Source organism: Tamandua tetradactyla, chromosome 13 (genome assembly GCF_023851605.1).
Source record: "Tamandua tetradactyla isolate mTamTet1 chromosome 13, mTamTet1.pri, whole genome shotgun sequence".
NCBI classification, from domain to species: domain Eukaryota; kingdom Metazoa; phylum Chordata; class Mammalia; order Pilosa; family Myrmecophagidae; genus Tamandua; species Tamandua tetradactyla.
This window is the reverse complement of record NC_135339.1, coordinates 62,795,331-62,820,005: the sequence shown is the minus strand read 5'-3', so window position 1 is coordinate 62,820,005 and position 24,675 is coordinate 62,795,331. Positions and strand designations below refer to the sequence as shown.

The 24,675-nt window shown below is 48.8% G+C and overlaps 1 long non-coding RNA gene across 2 annotated transcripts; it reads right to left on the bottom strand.

The window, feature by feature from the left end:
- Positions 1–7,390: 7,390 nt before the first annotated feature.
- On the bottom strand, positions 7,391–9,355 carry LOC143653192 (uncharacterized). Of its 2 annotated transcripts, none has more exons than XR_013161151.1 (3): positions 9,289–9,355; positions 8,513–8,694; positions 7,391–7,592 (listed from the first exon to the last, which is right to left on the bottom strand). It is a non-coding gene; the product is annotated as an uncharacterized LOC143653192 (long non-coding RNA). The 2 variants fall into 2 exon arrangements; XR_013161152.1 differs by having other exon boundaries at positions 8,552–8,694.
- Positions 9,356–24,675: the final 15,320 nt, after the last annotated feature.

Sequence of the window (24,675 nt, the reverse complement as noted above, 5' to 3'; positions counted from 1 at the left end):
TGAGGGGCATTCAGACACTGGAAGATTCTTTATTCTAGACCACCACATCCACCTACCTAGTCTTCTGATGCCCCTCACCTGCTCATGGGCCTTCAATTTAGGCCTCTCCCAAAGGGCTCTTCGCTCAGGTGCTCCCCCAAAGGGCTCCTCACCCAGTCTCCCCAGGAAGCCTCGTCTTGGTCCTCGATGCTCCGTAAGACAAGCCCTCAAGAGAATCTCACCAGAATTCCCTGCAAACACTTTGAATATGAACTTACCTACATATCTGGTAGTCACAATTGTCCAGATGTTCCTGAGATGCTCTGCTAACCAGGCCCAAGAGGGAAGGACAGGAGAGCCCCATCCCCCCTGACCTGTCCAATTTCCCCACAGCTCCTTTATCTAGCATCTGCTTTCCCACCTTCTCCTTCCTCGTCCCCAACCTAAAACCCTAAGTTGTCCTTCTCCAAACTGATTGACTGTTCTTAAAGGCAGCAACCATGGCTGACTTAGTCACTCCTATACCCCAAACACAATGCCTTGCAAGTTGAAGGGTCAATAAATATTTATTGAAAGAAAAAGTCCTCAAACTTTTGGAGCATATTTCCTCTTTTCTCAGTATCTAGTCCTGCCAACCCCCTCCCCAAACAATCACACACTTTTTTTTTTTAATTCCCAAGGAGAGTTAAAGGAGGAGCTGTAAAGACAGTCACCTCTTTTAGTCCCTGTCCACGGTGGGGGAGGGGGAGGTCGGACAAGGCACGGAAGTCCAGGTGTGAGCACATGACTCCCCTGCCTCCCCTGAGCCTCCTACATGTCCCATAAGGGATTGTCTCGCCTCACTCATCCTTGCTGCCAAGGCCTCCTCCCCTGTATTTATATACACTAAAGCCTCTGCCCGAATAAAACATCCATGTAAAATCCAATTTCCTCAGAATCTCTTTTGGAGCCTAGGCCTGAGATGGAGTAGGTAACCCCGGCGGTAACTGCCAGAACCGCTCCTGCTGGCTGCAAAGGTGAGGCCCATTTTTCAATTATCTATCTGCTGTGACAGCAGCGGTCCAGCCACCGAGCCAAGAAAGGGGGAGGGGGAAGGCAAAGCGGGGGATGGGAGAGAGAAAGAGGGAAGGGCGGGGTGGGGTGGGTGGAAAGTGCAGAGAAAGAGAGAGAAACCTAGAAGACCGGCACAGCGGAGAGGACCCTGCACGTGGCACCCAGTAGGTGCTCAAGAATTATTTGGGAAATGAGTGACTGGAATAGTGAATAGGGAGGGTGTGGGGGTGAGGTGAGAAGGGGAGAGCTGGAGAGAAACAGAGTGGGTGGAGAAAGGGAGGGAGGACGGGAGGGGGGAGGGGGAGGGGAGGCGAGCGTGGATGGAGCCAACAAGAGGCTCCTGTGTCAATCCGTGGAAACGGGAGGCAGAGTGATGCGGTCACAGCTCCTGCCATCAATATCCTCTAATATAAATGTCAGTGATGCTATTTTCCGCGCAGTCATTTCGCACACTGCTGATTACATTAACGTATAATGGAGGGGCGCCGGCTCCACTGCTTTCTCCCCTAACCCTCCCCCCGGTGATGTGTCAATAGCCGCCTCCATGAACAAGTCAATTTTCTGCAGGCTTGGCAGCGGAATAAATCTGCCCGGCTATGGGGAGAGCTGAAGATATTTATATACCCGGCGCTGGCCTCCGCGTGCGCGCGGACGTGTGCGCGGCGGGCGCGGGCGCGGGCGCGGGCGGAGGGGAGCGGGGGGCGCGCCGCCGAGCTGAATGATTTCCAGCCCGGACTCAATAAGAGGAGAATTTAGAGCGGTCCCTGAGCTGGGCTCCCAGAAACAGCCTTACACGTTTATTTTCCTTAGCTGAACAGGAAAGGCGAGAATTATATGTGGATTTATAGGACAGGCGCAGCTCAACCCAAATGCTCCCGCTCCGAGGGCAGCGGGCGCGGGGAGGGGGTGGTGGTGGCGGGTTGGGGGCGGGGGGAGACCGCGGGCCGCTGGGACCCCCGCTTGCGCCCGTGCTGGTCGGGGCGCACCCCCCTCGTCGGTCGCTTTAATTACATTTGTTCTTGTCCTTCTTGAGGGCGAGACTTCGGCGTGGCCAGCGTCGGGGGGGAGGAGTGGGGGCGGGGAGGCGGCGCAGGCCAGGGTTGCCTGGAGATTGGGGGCGGGGGCACCGGGAATCGGGACAAGGGGAGCCCGAGAAGGGGGCGGGGGTGGCGCTGCTGTCAGCTTCGACTCAGAAGCGGATCGATAGTACGAGATCTAATGGGCTAACTGCCAAGCGGGAGCACCGAGGCGCTGCCCCGCGGGGGCGGGAGGGTGTGGGCGAAGGACGAGAGAGGAAGTGGGGTGGGAGGGACAGTGAGGATGGAGGTGGGGGGCGGGAAGACTGGAAGAGATGGGGAAAGGAGGAAGAGAGAGAGAAAAAAAGGGGAGCAGGGGACAGAGAGGAGGGAGAGGAGAAGGGAAGGCACAGGACAGGACAATCTTCTGGGGCGTCTCTTCAGCACCCCCTCTTCCGCCCTGCTGGGAAGAAGGGACGTGTCCGGAGCTGCTGACCCCTCCCGCCTCAACTCTGCCGTTGCGCCGCCAGGGAGTGGCGCGACCCCTGTGCCTGCCCCGCGGATACCGACACCTCTTCTCTGGGGCTCGAGTGACCCGTCGCCTCCGACGCCGGGTCTCTGCGCAGCGCCAGCTGCCTTCCTTCGGGGGCCGCCCCGCGCGGCAGGGTTTGGGGTAGGGCGGTCCCCTCCAGTCCCTGCCCCGAACACAAGGAAACTTGTGGCTTTTATGGTGTTTAGGTATGGCGCCCTAGAGCCTTGGCGCGAAGAAGTGTCCCAGGGGCTGGGCCACCGGGCCTGGAAGGGGCCGGTATTACCCGAAGATATTGGGTGGCGGCAGACCGGGCGTCGAGGCCTTCCCATCCTGGTGCCCGAGCGCAGACGAGTCTCTGGGACAGTCCTGGCGCGAAGGGTCCTTCCGCTTGTGGGTGCGCTAACAAGGCCAACCAAGGTCGCCGCCGGGGATCAAGGTTGTGCGACCCAGTTTTAACTCTTGAGGTTCCTGCCTATTGTCTGACCCCTAATCGTGGCCACAGGCAGATTTTTTTCCCAACTCCTTAATGTCCCTTTCCAAACTACACAAGAAAATACGGAGGCCACTGGCACCAAGGACAGGGGAGCCGTCAGTTCAATGCTTCTCAACCCTGGGGGCATATCAGAATTACTTGGGAGAGCTTTTCAACATAAATGTGTAGCCCACATAAACTCAAATTGTAAGGTGTGTGTGGATAGGCACGGATTTGTGGAAATTGGCACTTTGTAAAATCTCCCCAGATAATTTTGATATACTCCCACATGGGCATTGCAGAGGGGAATTATTAGAATTGCACATTTTTTCCTGTTGAGTGTGGTAACTCTGTCTGGGCTATTTGCCCTCTTGTGTGTGTCTGTCTCTGTGTGTCACTAAGTGTGTATATCATTGGTTACCTGTGTTATTGCATAACATTGGTTTATGCATCTCTTTGTGTGTTTTCTGAATGTAGATGTCACTGGGTACGCGTTGTCCTGTGTGTCATTGGTGTTATCAGCATTTATTGAGAGCACCTATTGTGTGTGTTTCGTTAGACATGCCTGCCCTGACGAGAGTGTGTGTGGGTCCCGTGGTGTGTTTTAGTCCTGTCGAGCACCTCTCTGTGGGCTCCATTGTAGGGCATAGCCATTGTCTCCATGTCATTGAGAGCGTGTGCTGGCGAGAGCTTGTGACACAAATGGAACGAAGCTGATCTGCCCCAGAAGCAAAGGCGGCAATGACCTTCTTTTTCCAATTATATCCTGGTCAGAGGTGAGCGACCTCTCCCCACTGAGGCCACTTCTTGTCATGCAAACCGAGCAGAAGGATGGAGATTAGAGGAATGTGACTGAGTCACATGTGAAAACAATCAGCTATCAATGGGCCACCCCCCACACCCCCCGCCCCACCCCGATCAATGCCCCAGATTACAGATGAGCCCGGGGCAAGCAGCCACTTTGGCGGTTATCCCAAGGAAAAGGAGAGAACGCACACAGTATACAACCGCTCACAGCACACAGTTGCACACAGTCATTCACGGTCACACACCCTGAGAGCCACGTGTACTTTTACAGCCTAGAGACAGGTGAAAAGTGGGTTGGGGAGAGCTGGTCAAATGAATGACCACCTGCTTTGAATTGGTGGGCAACTATTATTAATAATAGGTGGTTATTTTGTTTTTACTAAAGAGGCAACCTTTATTCAGCTGTTAGCAGGAAGTGTAAAAGCTTGTGTCGAGTGTTTTCTATTTTAAGTCTGGAGAGTTAGGATTCTAAGTGGGTCACCGGAGGCAGTGTGGGGATTGGGAGGAAATGCTCAAGTCAGGATCAGGAGCAATGGAGGGCTTGCGTGAAGGCGGATGGTAAAGGAGAGTCTTTGGTCAGCTGTGGGCAGGGAGCTGGGGACAGGTGTGCGGCAGAGGGGCTCCTGAAGCCAGGGCACCTGTCCTCAGGACTACTCAAAACCAGGTCGTGAGGTGAGGGAGCTGAGCTTCTGAAAGGCAGGTTTGGCCTTGACCACAAACGTGCTCCAGAATAACAAGCAGAGCAGAGAGAATTGGGCTGTCGGAGCCAGGGCCTCTAAAGGGCAAAGCCACAGGGACCTGCGTGCAGGCTGTCTAACCTTTGTGGGAAGGTAGTGCAGAAATTTGGCATGTGGGGAGGGGGGTGAGGCAGAGGGTTATAAGGACTAGCTAGCTGAGGGGCCATGGCTGGGGCAGTATCTACAGGGTTAAGGGAGAGCAATGGAAAGGGTTCTGGAAGGGGCTGCTGCTTCATCAGACCTGCCAGGAGTCAGGGTGGCTGGGTCTAGCACTGGCTTGGGTCAGTGAGGGTTGAGGCAAGGGGAAGTATCACATCCTCTGTACCCAACAGGCTGTGGCAGCAAGTCCTCTGTGACCTTTAGCTGTCTTAAAGTTCCTTTGGTACACATTCATGGATATCCCACTCTGTACCACCCGGCTTTGCCCTATTAGAATGTAATGATGGGCAAGAATGCTCTTAGGGAGCTTATAGTCCAATGCAGGATAGAGTATTGGAAGACTCCTCGCCCCCTGCCTTTGGAAAAAGTAGAGTTGGGTAAGAGCAGACTGCCTGGATTCAAATCCTAGCTGAGCCATTTACCAGCTTCTGGGTTCTCAGGCCCTGCTTTTCTCTGTCTGTGGAATAGGGGTACCTACTTCTTAGGATCATTGCACAAATTTTAGGTAAAGTCCTTAGGACTTTCACCATTCGTGTTGGCTCTTCTAGTCTTTTCTTCAATACAATGCCTTTGGAAAACTTCCATTCTCGTGTCAGCAAAATTAAGGTCAAAAAGAACTTATCTCCACTTCAGACTATTTAACAGGGTAGTTAGAAGGCCCCAAGAGGCTGAACTCTGGAGTGGGGTGGGGTCAGGAAGGGGCTTGCTTGGGGATGTGGCCCTGACTTCTGTGCTAGTCTCTGCACTGAGGACCTCTGTCACACCCTTACCTTTCGGCTCTTACCTCCTGCTTGCCTGGAAGGGCACCCCCTGCTGGACGTGCTAGGCTGTAATCACCCAGCATGGCTGCTGGGGAGGATCTGCAAGAGGGAGCACTTTTACTTTCTTAGGATTGGCTCTTTTTGGTCTCCCACCGCTTGACCTCAGCTACAGCAGCCCCCTCTGCTGGCCTCAGCCTGGCTAGAGCTGGGCCGTGCCTCTGCCTATCTCCCCGCCTGCCAGCTCTGAGGTGAGATGAGAGGCCACAGCAGGCCCATTTGACAACCAGAGGATCCCTTAACTACCCCTGCTTGTTCATTCAGACTCTCAGGAAAGATCAATGCAAACTGCTTTGGAGGCTGAGCCCAGCAAAAGGGTTAAGGCAGAAGGCTCTGGAAACAGACTCCTAAATTGAGTTTGAAGCCTGATTCTGCCACTTGTTAGCTGGTAATGAGCTTGGGCCAGTCATTTAACAGGTTTAGTCTCAGTTTCCTCATCTGACAAATGGGCGCAATAATAATACCCACTTAGTGGGGTTGTTGTGAGTCTCAAACAAGGTAGTACACTTTGTGAAGTGCTTAGCACAGATCACTAAGTACGTGATCAACCAGTTCTCCAGGAACTCACCCAAGGAGAAACTGTTTGCTGTGGCAGGACTCCCTCTGGGAGTTTTGGTCTTTAACTGTGAGCTTCTGGGGACCTCCCTGTCCCAGGTTTGTTTATTCAAATCCCAAAGCACCAAATGACTGAGCAGCTGCCAGAATCTGCTGCTTCTTTATAGGATGGGGTGGAAGGGATGGGATGGGGGAGGGTAGTTCTGCTTACAGTGCGGGGGACAAAGGGTTAAGGCGGATGGAGGGGGTACCAGAATGGGAGTTGGTCGCCCCTCCCTTTCCATTGATTATTCTTCTCTCCAGGTGTTTTTGTGGCTTTTTTCCCCCTCCCTTGGGGTGGAAGTGGGGGCTGCCGGGTCCACTTCGGGCTTAGTTATTGTTTTAATTTTGGTGCTGGCTCCCTGGTGCCTGGAGTGGATAATGAAAGAGGAAAAGAGAGGTCAGGGTGGTGCCCAGGCAGCAGATTTCTGCCCGTCAGCCTGGGCTGGGGCGGGTAGGGAAATGGGGGTGGTGGTGTGTTAAGTTAATATCAATAAAGCAACCGGAGTCTCAGAAGTGAGGAGCTGCAGAGCCAAGCACAATGCCTTTGTGCTTTGGGAGCCTAAAGGGGCCCTTTTCCTGTCCACTATGAATCCTTAGAATGGGGCTGGGCAGGCGGGTACAGGTACAAGGAGCACCTGGGCTCAGGGGCACAGTTCAGTGGCAGAAAGGAGGGACAGTGGAACAAGGGATGAGCTGGGCAGAGAATGAGTCACAACTCAGGGTCTTGTGCCCAGGCCACTGCCTGACTTTTCTATCCTCATTGTTCTACTGTGTGTCCTACCCCACAGGGCAGGTTTGAGGATTGGTGGTGGGGGAGGGTGTGACTGGAGATGGAGAAAAATAGAGAAAGGAAGCAAGAAAGTATAGAGGTTAAGATCTAGGCTTTGCTTTCAGGCAGACTTGGGTTCCTGGCCAAGTTCTGCTTATTAGCTGTGTGGCTTTGGGAAAACTGCTTAACCTCTCTGAGTTCAATTTTCTCTTCTGTAAAATGGCACTAATAGTGGTGCTAACCTCACAGGCCTTCAGTAATACGTCAAAAGAACTCAGCACAGGGCCTGGCATACCGAAAGCACTCAATATATGCTGGTTATACTTATTAAGCCTGTTTTCCTCAGCTGTAAAATGGGGCTATCTGTTGTAACTTCTCCATAAGGGTCTTATGGGGGAGAAAATTAGATAAAGCCTGTAAAGTGTTTAGCACAATGCCTGGTACATAAATAAGCCTTCAATACATGGTAGCTGTTGTTATTATATTATTTTTATCTTTATTATTCCCTGCTGTCTTGGAACTCATGATTTAGTTGAGGAGACTGAGGCCAGGCCACTCCCTTAGCCATCTGAGGTTAGCTGGATCCTTTCACAGGGCTTTCTGAAGCCCAGCTTCTCTTGGAGAACCCTTCTGGTTTGTTTTACTTTTGCAATCTGGGTGGACAGACAGATAAACAGTCCCCAGGAGCTGGGGTGACTGCTGTGCCTGCAAGAAAATTAGAACCCCCCCATCCCCACCTCTACTCCTAGGAGAAACATGCCACCCCCATGGTGGGGGGCACCTGGGGGCTCACTCTGCCCCTCCTGGAACTGAAGAGGGGTATGAACTGGATGGGAATGTTCACCTGCTTCCCTCTGTAGGGTGCGTGAGCATGTAAGTGGACATATCAGCGAATGTGGGTCTCAGTAAACCCTACTCTTATCCCATTCTGGCTCCCCCAATTCCTCTCCCTCTCCTAAGGCTGGGGGCGGAGCCAGGGCCCAAGCAGATCAGAAAGGAGAGTGGTTAATGTTTCCCACTTGACCTTTCTTCCCCCACCCCCCTACCCACACCCCCAGCGGGCAGGCAGGCTGAGGGGATGAATGGAGTAGAGGGCACGATTTCCACATTAATGGCAGCATATGTTGTGTTTATTGACACCGCAGGGTCGGTGTTTGTAGTGGTTGGGGGGGGCGCTTAGGAGGCCACAGGCAGGAGGGGGAGAGGGGGAAGAGCAGGCAGAGGGGAAGGCTGCCTGCGGGTGGGGAGGGGGAGAGAGAGGGGAGCTCGGGGCCTGCGGGGAGGGAGGCAGGAACAATATTGTTGCACGAGCACACCAGGTGCTCGCTGTCAGCCCGAACAAAAAGGAAGAGTCAGCAACTCTTGGGGGGGGGGGGGGTAGGGGGGAGGCGGGAGCCACCGCCTGCTCCAGCCTTGCTTACAGTCTCTCCCTGTTAACCCCTGCTTTGCCATGCAGGCATGCAGCTGAAGAGAGGCGGGGCATCTGGGGCCATCCCCCAAGCCCAGGACCCCATCACAGCCCCAGTCTATTCATAGACACCACGTCCCTTTACGTCATCTGGGATATTAGTACCTCTGGGGTAGGCAGTGGCAGGACTTTCCTTTCCCTTACCATCGCCTGAAGGAAAAGAAGCCCCTCTCTCTGTTCCACCCTTTCCATTATGGAGGGTCTTATGTGGTCCTTGGGAAGTTGGGCAAACCACAGTGGCAGGGGTCTGTGAACTCAGGCTTCTGAAGGCAACTGTAGGTGAGGATCTGCATAAAGAGTGGGTTAAAAAGGGGGTGAAGGAGCCCTCAGCTGCAAGAGGCAAGGTTGCGTACAGAGATTCCCAAAATTCCTTTCTCTCTGCCCTCACGGCAGGGCAGATTCCTTGCTTCCTGGAAGTCTTTCCCGGGTCCTGTGGCTTGGGGCAGGGTAAGCAGGAGGAGAAGGCCTGTTCTGTAGAGATATCTCCCAGTGGGTTGGGGAGACTGGGCTTGCTCACTCCTCAGCCAGGAGAGCACTGGGGGCTGTTCTAGGACACCCAAGGGCTGATAGCAGAATGAGTGTGACATCCTGCCTCCCCCTCATACCAGGGGCTCCTGGGTCCCTGGCTAGGGAATAGACCAGCAGGTGTCTCTGGCTGTCGTTTCTTCCCTGCCTCCCTCCCTTTCACTGAAAAGCCCTGAAGGGAAGCAAGGTGCTTAGGGCTGCTTGGATTCATTTCCAGCATTCTCACTGCTTGGGGAGCTCCCCTACGGTGGGGGCTATAGGGTAGGGGTGCTGGAGAGGATAGGATAGGAGGGAGGGAAGAATTGACGTGTGAGGAGAGAGGAAAGACCACAAAGAGGCAGAGTTAGGGCTTGTACCTCCACCCCTGAATGCTAAAGCTTGCATCCTGGTTCCCTCTAGAGTCTGTGACCTGACATTCTGGAGCCTTCGATCAAGACATTCTAACTTTTGTCCTGTGATTCTAGAGTCCATGCCTTAGTCATCCCGGAGCCAGTGTCCTAGCTCCCCACGCTTGCACGTGGGACGGGACCACCAGAGGGGAAGGGTCCGGTTTCCATACCCACACCCTCCGGCCCCGCTGCTCTCCGGCCACCAGGGGTCTCTGAACTTAGGCGCAGAGGCCTCCGTGGATCTCCCCAGCCCCGGCGGCTCGCCGACCTGGAACCCTCCTCGACACCCCCTCTTGCGGATAAGACCGACTCTCGGCACCTCGTTCTCCAGGGCACCCTCTCCCGCGTCGCGGTCCAAAGCCGTAGCGCAGACCCAGCGGCTCGGCGCCCCTCGCGGCTCTCATCCGGCTCCTCCCCGGGCCCGGGCCGCGCCCCATCACCACCCTCCCCGGTCCTCTCGCCGGGTTCCAGCTGCGCGCGGTGCGGTCCCCGGCTCGGCTCCAGCTCCTCAATGGCCCTGCTCCCCCATTACCCTGATGTCGGCCCCTCTCCCCCTCGGCTTTATCGGCTTTCAGCCGACTCCGCCAGGGTAATGAGGGCCCTCCTAATTACCATTGCAGAAACTCCACTTACATTAACAGCTCCATCCGAGGAGCGGCAACATCTGCTGTGCGCAGGCAGGCGCTCCTCCCCCGCCCCTCGCTCCTCTTCCCTTGCCACTCGGTCCTCTCCCCCGACCCGCCTCTCCACCCTCTCTGGCCCTCCTCTCCTGCCCGTCCTTTCTAATCCGATCTCTCCTTATGCCTTCGCCACCAGCCTACCAAACCCCTTCCAAGTTTAACATCCCAGGATGAGAGAGAGCCATACAGAGAAAGAGCCCCCAGAGACACTGAAAGATGGAGATACCCAGAGAGACCAGGCCAGAGCTCCAACAGCTGCATAAATTCAGGATCACAGAAACGCAGCCAAGGAACCCAAGGACAAATAGAAAGTACAAGCAGCAGAGATTATGGAAGAGATGGGGCAGAGGTGGGGCAGACTGCATTTGTGGAGGGGCAGCGCTCCCATTCTGCTAGCGTGCAGAGGCGTGTGCCTGCACATGGGTCGTGTGTGTGCACATATGTGCACGTCGGCATATCTTTGCATGTATGTTGTCTGTATCTGTGTGTATTCATTAGTATATCTGTTTACATTTACATCATGTTTGCATTTTTGTGTTCATATGTATCTCCGACTTGCATTAGGCAAGTGTGTTTCCCTGGGTATGTGCATATACTTGTGTGTCATATATGTGATTTTGCCCAGGTATCATTTGAATAGGACTCGTGTGTATGTATGATTCATATGATAGTTGTGTGTGTGCCGTGTGTGGACCCGTGTGTGGATGCACACATGCTTCTGGGTGTTTTTGCATCTCCGTGTGCGTGCCTATGCATGTGCATATCATCTGTGTAGTTATTTGATGAGAGTGGGAGCATGTGTGTGTTTCTGCTCCATGGGGGATGACAGGCAGTTGGGAAGACGCTGAGCCCATTTTATCGGAGGTTAACAGGGGTCACGTTTCACTCCTGGAAGTCCCCCACCTCCCCCCCACCCCATACAATTAAGCCTCAGTGTGGTGGAAAGACAGCCAGCAGACATTAAGAAAGGTCAACAATATTATCAGCTCCTAATCCAATTAGTTACTGTTTATTTGGGAATCCAGCTCCAGGTCAGCTTCCAGGGAAGAGGCCCGGGAGAGAGGAGAGTGTGTGATGGGGACAGGCTGAAAAAAATACAAAAGTTGCCAGGGTTATGGATGGGGGAGGGAGCTGTCCCAGGAGCACCACCTGGCAGTGCACCTCCCACAGGGCACTTTGGAGCCAGACCACCCTGAGATGGGCCTGGTCGAAGAAGGGGCTGGGGTTGGAGTTTCATCTCCAGAGGTTGAGAATGGAATAGAAGAGGGGCTGTCTCCCCCACCCTGAGAAACTTCCTGCCTCTTTCCAGTCCTGGGATCCTTAAAAGGTGGACTGGGAGCTGGGCAGCTTGCCTGAGCGCTGTGGCCAGAATCCCCCTGGGATGGGAGAGACAGAGGAGGAGATGTTGGTAAATGCGCTATTAGCTTTTGAAGTCACTTCATTAATCCTGCCCTCTATTTTATTTTCCCTTTTCTCTCCCACGTACTGTCCTTTTCTGAGCCCTTAGCAGGACCTCTATTCCCTCACTCCACCCCGGAATATGCAAAGGCCCCTAGCTTGGCCCTAAGGGGCCCCAGGTATAAGCAGTAGGAGAGACCCATAGCTTGATCTCCTGGCCTTGGAGAGGGAGCCCATGGGGCTGAAGGTCCTGGGGCAGAAAGGGAGCAGGAAGCTTGGTTTTTGCCTGCTCTCGCCCCATCTGACTTCTCAGGAATGGAAAATATTCCAGAGAGCCCATGGTGGGGTATGGTTAACAAGAAGGAGAGGATGGCTGCTAGAATCGCAGGCCAGGTCCCTGGGGGTTCCCCAGCTCAGCAGTCAGGGCCAAGCTGGCTGGGGTTGATGCTGTAGTAAAAGACCAGTTGGCCACATCAGCTGTGGCCAAACCAGGGTGACAAGTTGCCAGGAAAGTCCATGGGCCTGGGCCTGAGGAATTGGGTTACTTGTTCTTCCCGCCCCTGAACCCCAGTTCTCACTGTCCTTTCTAAGCACACAGTCAGGAACACATGCACACACACACACACACATGCATGCACGCACACGCACACACACACACATGCACTCACGCATCTGCCTCAAACTTCAGGCTGGAGATGACCAAGGTAGGAAGATGTTGGTAATGACCTTTATTTAAAGACTTGTAATGGATCTAAGGACTTTAAGAATACTCTGAAGGTGTCTCTTTATCCCCCTCCTCCGCCCCCAAAGATAACAGCAACGGTGACAGTACCTTACTTATATTTACCCCAGCGGCCCTCATCCCTGTCTGAGCATTGGAATCATCCAGAGAAACTCTTAAACGAAACAAATGCCCAGGTCCCACCCTGTATTAAGCCAATATGAATCTCCGTAGTTGGGCCCCTTGAAATCCATGTATTTTATAAAGCTCCATAGATGATGGTTAGAATAAAAAACTAAGGTTTCACCCAACCAAAAGCACTCCTGTTGACTCTTAAGAACACCTAGGGCTTGAACTGAGACTCTGTAGGTTTCATTCACCAAGTTTGCTTTCCTGGAGCTTATAACCCAGAGCAGTAACCAGGTCAGATAAATCCTGAAACCCAGAGGGACAAACCTCTCCAAGATTATTGATTGATCCCCCTGTTCTTTAGTGTGGACAACCCTTCTTGACATGAAGAAGTCAGAAGAATGGGTATTGCCTAAAGAGCCCCATAGATTGGGAGAGGGATCAGAGGAGGAGATATAACTGAGAAAGTAGGATTTAATAAACAGGTATGATTGCTGAATCACTATATTAATATTCCTTCTAGTTTCCAGTGTTTGGGAGCAGCTAGAAGGGAAAATCTGAGACGGTGGAATGGTAACACATGACAAATTTGGAATCTGCTCTGTAACTACTTGTTGAAGTGTGCTTTGAAAATGAATGTTTTTTTTCTTTGTATGTATGTTATATTTTACGATAAAAAAATTTTAAACTATGGTTTCATAAGTTTAAAAACTACAATTTCCAAATGACAAGGCACTGCCTTTCATTCCCAGATGCATCAGAGCAGTATTATTATCTCCATTTTACAGATGAGGAAACTGCAGCCAAGAGTGATTAAGGGTGGTGTTCTTCCTTTCTAACTTTCTATCTTTCTGTTTTCCTTTTTCTCCCCCTTTGAACCAAGGAACCGGCTCTCTTGACTCCAAGTGCAGGCTACCAGATTCTAACTGATCTTGTCCATCACTGGAATTTTGGAGACATGCATGGGTGTAGGTGCCCCTGCCTGCGCGGCGTCTGCTCTCACTAAGGTACTACAGAGCTTCTCAAGAGGAATAAGCAAGGATCTTTCTCCCACTGTAGGGCAGAAGGAAGGCGATGTGCTGGACAAACTGGGGCTTTGATTTCAGGCACTTCTGCATTATATTCTGTCCTATCATTTATCAACTCATGTTACCTTGTTCAACTCATTAGCCCCTCCGAGCCTCATTTGTAAAATGGAGATAATAATACCTATTTTCTAGAGTTTTTAAGATTGGAGGCAATATGGATGCTAAGTTCCTTGTACAATATCTGGCGTAGTCAGTGACCAATAAATGATGATGATAATTTTGAAAGACAAAGAAATAGCTATAACATCCACTAAATGGCTAAAATTAAAAAGACTGACAATACCAAAACAATTGGGATTCACATACATTGCTCAGAGCATAAATTGGTAGAACCAATTTGGGCAAATGTTCAACGGTAACCACTAAAGTTAAACATGTATTTCCTACAGTACAGCAAATCTACTCTTGAGTATATGCCCAAGAGAAATAAATGCTTATTCCAGCAAAAGAGAAGTATACGAATATTTACAGTAGCATTTAATAGCCCCAAATTGGGACAACCCAAATGTCCACCAACAATAGAATGAGTAAATAAACATTGGTATATTCACACAATGGACTACCACAAAGCAAGGAAGATGAAAGAACTACTGAAGGATGCAGTAATATGGGTAAATCTCAGCTATCATTGCATGAAAAAAGATGTTGAACCCAAAAGAGTATATGCTGTATGGTTCGTTCATATAAATTTCAATAGCAAGCAAAATTAATCAGCAATGAGAGAAGTTAGGATAGGAAGTACTGGGGAAGGAGCACGAAGGGCTCATTCTGGGGGGCTATACATTCTGCTCTATTTTCATCTGGTTAGCAGTTACACGGGTGTTTGTGCATGTGTATGTAAAAACGAATTAGAAGTTAACTTAAAATGAGAGTACATGACTGTATTTAAGTTAAACCCCAATTTTTCAAAAATGAACAATATGCTATCAAGCGGCCTAAGATCAAAGCCCGGGGAAGAGTGAAAAGTACTGTGAAGTACGGAGGAACAAGTACACCTGACGTCACTATGTATAGGGAATGTGATCAGAAAGGGTTTTGTAAGAAGAGGCATATATTATAGGACTTGAAGAAAAGGTGGGGTGAACTTGTCAGAAAGGTAAATTCTTGGCTTTACCTACCGGGGTCAGCAATTTATTCTTTAATACGTGATGTTAATTCCTGCTCAAGTTTCCCAACCGCTGCCTTTACAGCCTTAAAGAGTAAAGGTGTTTATTATCTCACAAACAAGAGGAAGAGTGGACCCAGGATTGGTTAATTCAGTGGCTCAATGAGTTTAATAAGGACCTGAGTTCCGTCTGTCCTTCCACTCCTCCATCCTCAGTGCCTTGGGCCTCTGTCTTCAGGCTTGGTGACTCAGTCACAAAGTGACCGCTTCACATGCCAACACGTCACATGCAAACATGACATCAGGAAACAGAAGGAGACTTTCCACTAGGACATTTCTTTTGACCAATGAGAAGAGCCTTCCTAGAAGTCCCCCAGCACACCCCCCCCCTCACATCTCGTTGGCCAGAATTAGGGCATGTCCCTTTTCAAACCAGTGACTGACCCGGAGAGAGTTATCATGATGAAGAGTAATCTCCAGCTACAGAGAGGAAATAAAGCACAGGGATAAAAGGCACAGATTCTGGAGCCCCTCCCTCCTTAAAATACTGGCTCTGCCACTTATTAGCTGTGTGACCTTGGTCAAGTTACTTAGCCTCTCTGTGCCTTAGTTTTCTCATCTGTAGAATGGACATAATAATACCTATCTCGCAGGATTGTTAGGAGAACAAAGGGAATTCATATCTGTAATTTTTACAGCACCCGGGACAATACCTGACTATATAACAGTTTGTTAAATAAGTATCATACGCAGTGTTATTTATCTTGCCTTTTAAAAAAAATTAACTGTAAGGTTTGGATATCATTCCATAATAGTACAGAGAGTGCTTCCTCAACCCCCTCTTCTATCTTTTGCCATAGTATTCCACTATATAGATGTACATGATTTATTTTGACAATTAAGTTGTTTTAATTTCTTTGTTATTACAAACAGTGCTGCAATGGATAAACTTGTAGGCATGTTGTTTTCATGTGTGTGAGAGCATATCTGTAGGACAAAATCCTAAAAATAAAATTGTTGGTTTGAAAAAGAAAAAGAAAAGGTGAAATATTAGTAGGTAAAGAAGGAAAGAGGTAAATTTGTGCAGAAATTGCAGAAGAGGGAGTTTTCCACTGGGGTGTAATTGTGTGAAGAAAGGAGAAAGAAGACTACAAAGGCAATTTGAGATTAGATCAGAGACCACCCCTGAATACCGGCTGAGAAGTATGTACTTCACTGCTTTGGCTTTTGGGGCCACACGGTTTTTGAGCAGGACGGGGACTTAATCTGAGCGTGCTTTAGAAGATTCATCTGGCAGCAAGAGGACTGGCTGGCTGGAGGCGGGCAGGCAGGGCAAACCAGGCTTGTAGCCATATGGAGGGACAGCCTGTGGGCTTGCTGCAGCTCCAGACTGTGGGATCCTGGGCCTCAGGCCTTTGGGCGGCAGTGCCATACCCCTGGAGGAGGCTGAGCACAGCAAAGGGATTCTGGAAGAGAAGTGGGCATTAGGAGAGGGCTCAGCTGAGGGTGAAGTCCTCAGGGAGACAGACGCCAGCCCCCCCCTACCTCGTTCCACCACCACTCCCCCCTCCACCCCACCTCCCTGCTGTGAGAATCTGTTGCTGCTTCCTCTGCAGTTTTCATCACTAGGCCCAGAACACGGGTCCGCACCCTGGGAGCTGCTGGGAGCTGGACCCCGGACGGTGCTTCTCTGCAGCTGTGCCCAAGCAGAGCCCTGCACGCTGCCTGGGACGGAGGAGGTAAGTAATAAACATTTGAGAAGTGAAGGATAGCAGGGAGAGGCTGGATCAGCTAAGACAGCAAGTGGCCCGAGGAAGTCAGGAGGAAAGACCTCAGAAAACAAAGATAGATAAAAGACTGGAGAGAAAGCATAGTTAGTTTGAGTTTCCATCCCTCCTGTACCACTTAGAGCTGTGTGACCTTGGGCTGGTCTCCTCTGTGCCTCAGCTGCTCTGTTAAATAGAGACAGCGATAGTACCAGTTTCCCAGAGTTATTGTGAGGATGGGATGAAATATAGCATCCAAAGCATGTGCAATCATGCCGGATTCATAGCAGCACTCAAGAAATAATAGCGATTTTTATACTTGCTTCTTAGTGGTGGGATTAAAGATTTTATTTCCCCCGCTTTTTTACACTTACTTTCTACAATGAGTATAGGCTACTTGGCTAATCAGGAAGGGAAAAAAGTTAAAGAAGAAAGGGGGGAAAAAAAGCAGTGCCAGAAACATTCTGGACTGGGCAGTCAGACAGGGCCCTGAGAAGCATACACTGTTATTCAGAAACATTTCTCCAGCCCTAGAGAAGGGAGGAGGGGCTGTCCACCTCCATCCCGCACAGGGAAGGGCTGGATTTGAAGGGTTAATGGTGGGAGATAGATCGATTAATATGTAGATGATCCAACATCTTTAGTAAAAAGGTATCATTCATCAAGTGTTTGCTAGAGGCACAAATTCCAATACATTATACGGATCATCGCCACAACCTGGCAATGTAATATTTTTTACCCCAGTTTTAGGAGAAAAGCAGCACTCTGAGAAGTGACATGACCAAGGTCCTGCCACAAAGCTGAGATGTCAGCCCAACGTGGAGCTTTTTCCACTAATCCTCAAGGGTTTTCCACATGTGAGATGTGGGAAACCCTTAAAAGAGAGGCAGCTGTGAAGTCAGATCCTCAGACCCTAACCTCCCACCCTGGGCAGAGCTGGGCGGGGCTGGGGCAGGAGTCAGGGAATTCCCTCTTCCAGTCGCTTCTCTTCCCAAAGGCTCTTGCAGAGAGCTACTAGGCCCTGGACTTGTCCCCACCCCCCTCCCCGTAAATAGATGGGTGTCAGCCCAGGCAACACCCCCATCTCTTACCCCCCCAGATGCTGGCTTCCCTACTCCCAACACCCTATTCCACTCTCCCATGACTCCCCTCCATTCCCTCCTCCACCCCCTCTCCATCACTGGCTGACATCCCCTCCCCCTCCCCTTCCTGCCAACCATCCATGGGCAGCACTTTAAGCTCTGCTGCAGCCTCTTGAAGTTACTACATCCCCTATTTGGTTTAGTTCCACTCCAGCTCCCCCTGCACGGAGGGTCCCGATGGGACACAGGGAAATTATACATGTAATAAAGAGTGGGTTTGCTCTGATAATTCTGATAATGATACACACCTCGCACTTTCCCGTGCATGCACATCACCATGCACACATGCTCATATCACACCCCAGAATTCCCAGTCCACGTGCCCGCCCAAACACAGCCCAACCTGCTGACGCACAGCTGCAGACGCTCCTCCGTCCAGGGCCTACGTTCACTGCACACTAAGGTTCACGCGTGTTCTGGCTCCCGTGGCGCACTGCACTTCCCATCGTGGCATCTAGAGCTGCGATGGAAGGGCCTGTCTTGTCTGGCCTTAGATTGTGAGCAGAAGTAGTGTCTATGTGGTTCCCTGTATATCCCAGCACGGTGCTTGGAACACAGGGACTTCCCCAGAACGTTGATAAGGGAATCAATGAAATGAGTGAATGAAGAAATGAATGAATGCACACAAAATCACCCAGTGTCATGCCTACATTCTAGCTCTCAGAGAAGCACATCACATCTACCCGTTCACACGACATTCCTCTGACGTGTGTACTTACAAAGACCCCCACACTTATGGAGCCACTCGCCCCGTTGGTGGGTACTCAGGGCACAGTCCCCTAGAGAGCCATGACTATCCTGAACAGCTGCCTGGGATTCTCCTGGGTGGGGGTGGGGGGCAGTTCTTGAGTGTGGGTATGTGTGAATGAATGTGTGGAGGTGGGTGGGCGTATGCATGTGTGAGTGGGTGGGTGTGTGAGTGTGCACGAGGGACTGTGATGGGTGTTTGGGTGAATGTGTGTTTGCACGTGAACATACCTGCATGTACACACAGGTCTTGGGCCCCCTCAGCTGCCCCTATTCCCCACTCTCTTGAAATTATTGAAAAACATCACAGGGGCCTGATTTAGGTTTCCTCTTATCGCTCCCTCCCCTAAAATCTTGACTCAACTTTTCTCCTGTCTCCCTACCTTGCAGCTCAGAGAGGTTTAGAAAGAAAGGGGGAGGGGCGGGTGGTGATGTGGAAATGGGCGAGGACCTCTCACGTCCAGGCCAGCCCTATCCCTTCTGCCCTCTATCCCACTGTCCCCCTCACCCCACTCACATCTAGGAGAAAGAAAACACAATCCCAACAGCATCTGCCCTCCTGAGAACTGATGAGCTGGGGTGTCCAGAGTCTCCCAGGCCCACTGATGGTTCATGCCACAGCCACCTCTCTGTCCCCACTCATAGACCCTTGCCGCTGCAGCTCTGTGCTCTTTCGGGTCCCCTTACCTACTTCTAACCTGGTGTTTTCACTAAACCATCGCCACCCAGCCTGCCCTCCGCCTCTGGTTCCACCTCGCTTTCCTCCAGCTGTGGCAGAGGACCGCCAAGGCTCTGCCCTTGGACGTCTTTTCCCTAGGGGACCTCAGACATTCTCTGAGTCATTGAGATCTAGCCATTTTCCCAAAGTGGAGCCCTCTCCTGGACAAACTTAGTCACTGCTGCAGCTTCCTGACTAATAGTGACCGATCATGCCTTCTCCTCCAAGCTCCGGCCACCTTTACCCAACTGCCTTTGGGACCCAACTCATTGGTTCTTTTCATGTCGCGCCCCTACAATCACCCAGGCCCCCCTTGACTCCCCTCCTCTACCATTCTCTATTGAGTCGTGGCCACCAGGCCAGCCTCAGCCTCCTTCAAGCCCTCCTGCTTTAAATGAACCTCTCTTTAAATGAACTTCCTGATTACCTGCTATGCCTGGACGTGGGGGGGCTTGGAGGGTTCTGGGGCTGCCTCGGAGAGCAGCACTAGCAATCAGTCCACCCTCCTCACACGTGTTTCCCCCCCAGAACATTGATCTGTTCATGTCACAGCCTTGTCAATGATTCCCCATTCTCCTGCGATAAATGCCCCAAACCTTCGGGCAGAGCCTGGTTTCTGCTGACTCCCAGCCTCCTTTCTCACTATTTTTCCCTGTTGTCCCTGAGACCCAGCCACAAGGACCCTCTTCATGGTTTTTCCATTCCTCACTTCTCCAGGCTTCTCTGCGGGCACATGGCCTTGGGGCATGCTGCTTGCTCTGTCTGAAATGCTTTTCCCTCTTCTCTTCACCCATTTCATTCCTTTTTATCCTGTCAGTATCAGCTCAGATGTCACTTTCTCAGAAAAGCCTCACCTTGGTGCTAAGCCGGGTAAGCCCTCCCCCTACTATATATACACTCATGGCTCCAGGAACACTTCCTTGGCTGGACTTATAATTTTATTTTTATTTATGTGATTATTTCATTTATGTCTGGCAAATGCACTTGCGCTCTGCTGTGAGGGCGAGGAGTATGTTTTTGTGCCTCACTGAATCCACAGGGCAGTGTCTGGTACATGAGAGGCCTTTGATAAATATTTAAGAAATGGATTAATTAGTCTGTAGTCTAAGGCTGGACAAAGAGAGAACTTTCACCCAAAGCTGTTCGGTACCTGCTCAAGATCTGAGCCCCTTGATCATTTCACTCACCTGCTCAAGTACTTTCTGTGGCTGCCTATTACCTCACATACCAAGTTTAAAGTCCTCTCCCTGGATTTCTCAGGCTTTTGATGATCTAGTTTCCTAGATAGAGGAAACAAATTTGAATTAGGTAGATACTATCTTCTATCAGTACTCTTCACTTCCATCAAGCAAATTAAGGGCCTGTAGACTTACCTTGATTAGTCTCACCTTTGTACCTTCATCCAAGCCATTCTTTCTGCCTAGATGAACTCTCATTTCCTCGTTATCGCCACCTAAGCCCTACTCATCCTGTAAGTTCAGATCACATCCCAGTTCCTACACAAAGCCTTCCCTGACCTTCTAGCACTCACTGAACTCTTATGACCTGTACTCTCGGGTCATTCAGAATATCAAAGGCTGTTAACCTTGGAAGAATCCACAGAGATAACTGATTCAACCAGAGTCTGAGCAACCCCTAAAACCGTATCTTCCAAACCTCATTATTCAATTACCATCTTCGCAATTTGTGCTGTATCCATACACCACCTATGATGTTATTTACTACATATTTTTCTTTAAATCATTTTACTGAATTATGCCTGTTATTTAAAAAGAAACTTTATAGCTAATGATGGAGGAGAGAAAGCACAAAAGGACATTTTGGGGCATATGAAAAAACTGGAATACAGACTTAAGCTTTCTATCAACATTAAATTTCTTGAACTTGATGACTGTACTTAGGTGATAGCATAAGTGAATATCTTTGTTTTCAGGAAATGTAAATGGAAGTATTAAGTGTTCAGTGAGCTTGATACATCATTCAGTCTACTATCAAATATTTAAAAAATAGATGATAGATGATGATAGAAAGAAAGAATTATATGGCAAATGTGGCAAAATGTTAAAAGTTGGTGGATTGGGGATCTCGGTGGGGTATGTTGAAGTTTGCCGTAGGAGTTTTGTATTATTTTTGCAGTTGTCCTGTAGGTTTGAAATTATTTCAAAATAAAAAGTGAAAAAAAACCACCAAACCAAAGCCAACTGCACAGTAACTAGAAAACCAAGTTTAACACTTGATAAAAATGGAAAGTAATTATAACAATAAGTATAATCAAAGCAAGAAATGTTACTCAATTCTAGCTGGGTACCACTACTCACTGAGTGCTCTAGAGCTTGAAGCCTCCTCTTTCTTTGTTTAAAAAAAAAAGGAAAGAAGAGAAACATGTTAGCACCAAACACTTTTTCCATGAGAAAATTGGAAGGATTGAGAGAGGAATTAAACAACCCAAATGCCCATCATTGGAAAAGTGGTATTCTCACAATATAGCCCGTGGGATCTTCACGCATTGGAATATTAAACTGTAATTAAAACCAAGAAACTCCAGTGGCATGCACCAATATCAATGAATCGCAACAATGCAATAAAGTGTGAAACAAAACAGCCAGATACCTTTTTTTTCAATTGTCAAATGATCCTTTATTGAAGTATTTTTCTTTGTAGCTCTTAGCTACCTGGGCATTCGGCTGCACCGGGGCTGATGTAATCTATGAATGTGTGATGGCATGAGGATGGCCATCAGAATCTCTTCAATGTTCCAGAGAGTTCCCTGGCTAAAGATTGGTACCGCACTGTCAGGCAAGGTTGACAATCTCATAAAAAGTGATATTTCCATGCTGCTTAATGTTTTTCTGCTTCTTTCTATCTCTGGGTGGTTTGTTGGGGCTTTGAGGATTGAGGTGGAGGCAGAAGAGACCCCCTCAAGCTGGGCCTGTCTGTTCTGAATGGTCAGTTTCAGCATAATCCTTAGACCCATCCGGTCACCAGTTACCTGGGCCATGTCATCACCAATCTTTCTTGAAGATGGATCCAGGGGGCCAATCTTGCGGGCAAGGGCAGACCAAAAAAGAAAGTTTCTTGCCACCAAAGAAAGTTGCACCTTAGCTTCCTATGGGCTGAAAGCCGAAAGCCTGAGACCTTTTTAAAAATAAAATAAAAAAACACTTAAAATTTAAAATATACTTTTTAGAAATATATATAGGTGCAATAAATTACATAAAAAAGAAAGCAAGGGAGCTATGAATATGGGATCAGTTGCCTCAGATTGGAGGAGACTGGGAGTAGAATGAGGAGAACATTTGGTTAGCTATCACTTATTGCTAAGGCCTGAGATTCTGTTTGGGGTGATAAATTCATGGGGTGCTTATAATTTAGAAACAACTAATGAAAAACTAACTAAATGCCTCTCCAGAACATCAGCTAGTTCCATCCCCCTATCCCATATTATGAACAGCCCCTTCCAACACGAGAAGGTTAGAATGGGCATAGCCCAAATACCCTTAAAGATCTTGTGGGAGAAAGATCAAATGTGGTAGTGGAGTTATATAGAGAAAGTAGGATTTAACAAATGAGTATGATTGCTGAACCATTATATTGATTTTTTTTTAATCTCTGGTTCTTGGAGCAGCTACTAGTAAAAACCTTTATATGTGGCATTGTAACCCATACCAAACTCTGAAATCTGTTCTACAACTAATTGCTGCAATGTGCTTTGGAATTTATTGCTTTTTTTGTATATATGTTATTTTTCATAAAAAAGGAAAAAAGTCAATTGTGATGATAAATGCACAGCTATATGATGATATTGTGAATCATTGATTGTACACTTTAGATGATTACATGGTATGTGAATATATGGTATATATCAATTTTTAAAAAATAACTAAATATATAATAAAGTGATCCATTCAAGGACGAGTGACAAGCTGTATCATGAACCAAGGATTATGATGACTCCAGCTCTTTGAACCCAAGGACTGATGGAAAAAAAGAAGAGAAAGAAAGAGGATTGCAAAGGAAATAACTTTCTCACAATGGGGTTTACTGTGATTTAATGTCTTGTCAATGCACCATCTGAAATCACCTGGCTTTCTACCAGAGGTACAAAGATCCTGCGCTTGGGTAAACACAGCTCTGAGGTCGCTCCACCCTGAAGCTGCCTGCCTCCTCTGCTGGCTCGCTTACCTCAATCCATGAGACCCCTCGGGAATTCTGGAGGGACTTGCCTGGATAGGTCCTTTTGTCAGGAAATCTTCCCTTCCATGGAGACAATTCCACCTCCCTGCAACGTCTGTACTTCTTGTTCTCCTCAGTCTTCTCTCAGGGCCTAGCACAGGCTTGGGCCCATAGGAACCTGGAATTTGCTTTCTGGTTGTTTCATCCTTGAGCCTAGAACCCAGAGCGGTAGTGAAGCCAGTGTTTCCACCAGTAAGACAAAAGGATCCCAAGAGTAATGAAGACATGTACAGAAACTTGTGCGTAGAAACAACCCAAATGTCTGTCAATGGATAATGGATAAACAAAATGTGCTGTATACGCACAATGGTCATAAAACGAATGAAGTTCTAATGCATATTAGAATGTGGATGGATTTCAGAAACATTATGTTGTTCTAAGTGAAAGAAGCCAGTCACAAAAGGGTACATATTATATGATTTTTAAAAACTTTTTAATTGTATGATATAACATATATACAAAGCAAAGAAAGAAAAAAGCAATAGGTCTCAAAGCACACTTCATCAAGTAGTTATAGGACAGATCCCAGAGTTTGTCATGGGCTACCATATAATCCTCTCAGATTTTTCCTTCTAGCTGCTCCAGAATATAGGAGGCTAAAAAGGAATAAATATTTTTTATCACCACAATCGACTTTTTCTTTTCTTTTTTGTGAGAAACAACATATATATAGAAAGAGCAATAAAATTCAAAGCACAGCACAATAATTAGTTGTAGAACAGATTTCAGAGTTTGGTATGGGTTACAATTCCACAATTTTAGTTTTTATTTCTAGCTGCCCTAAGATACTGGAGACTAAAAGAAATATCACTTCAATGATTCAGCAATCATATTCGTTTGTTAAACCCTACCTTTCCTGTATAACTCCACCATCACCTTGGATATTTCTATCCCACTCTTTATGGGTATTTGGGCTATGGCCATTCTAACTTTTTCATATTGGAAGGGGCTATCAATAACATGGCGTGGACAGATGGAACTAGCTGATGTTCTGGAGAGGCTGGGCCCTCTAGGTTTCAGGACTTATCTGGAGGGACCCATCTGGAGGTTATAGGTTTCTGGAAAGTTATACTAGTGCATGGAACCTTTGTAGAATCTTATATATTGCCCTAGATGTTCTTTAGGATTGGCTGGAATGGTTTTGATTGGGGTTTGGCAAGTTATGATAGGTAGCAATGTCTAACCGAAGCTTGCAAGGCTCCAGAGTAGCCTCTTAACTCTATTTGAACTATCTCAGCCACTGATACTTTATTAGTTACTCTTCTTTTCTCCTGTTTGGTCAGGATGGAATTGTTGATCCCACAATGCCAGGGCCAGACTCATCCCTGGGAGTCATCTCCTACACAGCCAGGGAGACTTTACCCCTGGATGCCATGTCCCACATAGCGGGGAGGGCAATGATTTCACTTACAGAGTTGGGCTTAGAGAGAGTGAGATCACATCTGAGCAACAAAAGAGGTCCTCAGAAGTAACTCTTAGGCATACCTATAGGTAGTAACTCTTCTCCATTACCTACATAAGCTTCACAAGAGTAAGCCTCAAGATATGTGATTCTTTTTTTTATATCAAATATCCAGAATAGGCAAATCCATAGTGAGTAAAGTAGATTAGTGATTGCTAGGTAATG